Raw genomic sequence first — 2,156 nt, 5'->3', positions numbered from 1 at the left:
AAATCAAAAGAAAGTCAAAATTTATATGTAGAAAATTTTAAATGTAAATATAAATTAGATTTAAAACACTAGTTATTGCTTTTAGAATTTTAAAAAGTTTTTTAAATCACATTGTTTTGAATATTATAGAGTGGCTAAATTTATTTCAAATATATTCACATTGAAAGTTTTGATATTAAAAGTTTCAGTTTTTGCTCTTTACTCGCTACCAATATCTGCATTTACTATTGTATTTCTTGAACTAGCCACAGCTATATAAATTCACTTATTTATGTCAAATTGTTGTTTTTAATTAATTTTAAATACCATTGTTTTTAAAACACTGCCATATAGTCAGCTCAGGAATTCACTTGATTAAAATTGAATTTTGGGCTTTGAATATTTTTCATCTATTGCCGTTATTTCTATGGATAGAAAGATATTTTATTAAAAAAGACAAAAAAATTTTATTTAAAATAAATTTAAATTAAACTACTGTTTATTTTCTTTATTGGATATTAGATATAATAGGATGTTTGGTTTTAAAAATTTTTCAAATGCCACAACTTTTTCTATTTTTTCTAATTTTTATTTAAAAAAGTTTAAATAAATCTACTGTTCATTTTCTTTATTAGATTAAACATAATAGGGTTTTTGGGATTAAAAAAAGTTCAAATATTTTCAAATTTCAAATATTTTTTGTCATAGTACATAAAACTTTTATTTATAAAATATTTGCATAAATGTTCATTAAATGCATTTATACTCAATTCAATACAAAAAATATTTATGAATTTAACATGACAATTTCATTATCTGCATAAAAATTCACCATACCAAGTCCACTCACTTTGTAAGTTACTCAAAACTTTTCATTTCAATATACAATATTCAATCTATAGTCGTTTGAGTTAAATTTATACAACAGAAAATACAACACACTTAACCAACTAACCAAGTTTTCAGCATGCCCACAAGAAACGCAACAAAAAGAAGTCATCATAGCAACTTTGTTGCCAGCGAACCACGAACATGTTGCTAGCGTTTATGCAGATGGTTTATTGAAAACGGTTTCTACTACTCTTGGCGTGCGTTCATACCAAGTTTCATTGTTTATTTTTTTTATACTTTTTATGCCAAAAAAAATTGACTGAACGAACTGCCGTTTATAATGATTATGACTAACATAATCATCACAATAATTATTATCATTGTTAACATCATTGAAAATGTTGTCGTCGTTATAACAGTTGCTGTTGGCGTCTATCTGAAAAAAGTAAACGCGACTTCGTCGTCGATGATAGTTAACTGTTGGTTGTTGTCTGCCGATTGCTGACTGCTGACTGCTGACTGTTGACTGTTACTACTGCGACTGTTTGCTGCGGGTTTTTCTTTAACAACATTTGGCCAAAGTGCTTAGTTAATTGTTGGACACACGCTGATGTGGTTGCGAGCGCGCTAAACGGTACTTCGCAAGGTGTGAAAGTGATACTCACAAGAAACATATCTCCTTTGATTGGTTTCTTTTGAAAGATAAATTTGTGATAAATTTGATATTTTAATAAAATGTGAGTTTGCTCAAGCGACAGTACAATTCGTGCGTTGGTACATGATTTTACTTGGTTCTTTGTATAAAAATTTAAAGAATTATATACTTAAAATATAAAAATAAAAAAGTCTTCAGAAAATATTGTGTGACAAAGCAAGGGGAAAGTGTGACAAACAAATTAGAAGAAAGTCAATAGAAAATTAATTTTCTAAAGTAAATCTTACAATAGGCAAATAATCACAAGCGTGCAAAAAGAATAACTGATGTGCAGAAAATTTGATTAATTCTAAATAAATATAAAGAAAAAAATCTGCAAATTTAACGGACCTTGACATTAAGTTTTTTCTTTTGTTGTTTTTTTTTTAGAGAGAAACTAAGAGTTATTTAAATAAATATTAATAGAATAAAATATTTGATATAATAACTTACTACTTTTTTTGTTGCTGTAATTTTTTGTGCTTGCTTTCAAGTGCAAACTTTATATTGCAAATCAGAAGACTTAAGCAACAAACTGAAATTTCATATCATTTTTAAGCACTCAATTAAATAAATAAATTTTAATTAAAAAAAAAAAATTAATTAGTGACGAATTCAATTATAACGTAAAACAGAACTAAACCGTTTGAAA

The sequence above is a fragment of the Teleopsis dalmanni genome, chromosome 2, assembly GCF_002237135.1.
Source record: "Teleopsis dalmanni isolate 2A chromosome 2, ASM223713v2, whole genome shotgun sequence".
Lineage (NCBI taxonomy): Eukaryota > Metazoa > Arthropoda > Insecta > Diptera > Diopsidae > Teleopsis > Teleopsis dalmanni.
Note: the sequence above shows the minus strand (reverse complement) of the source record.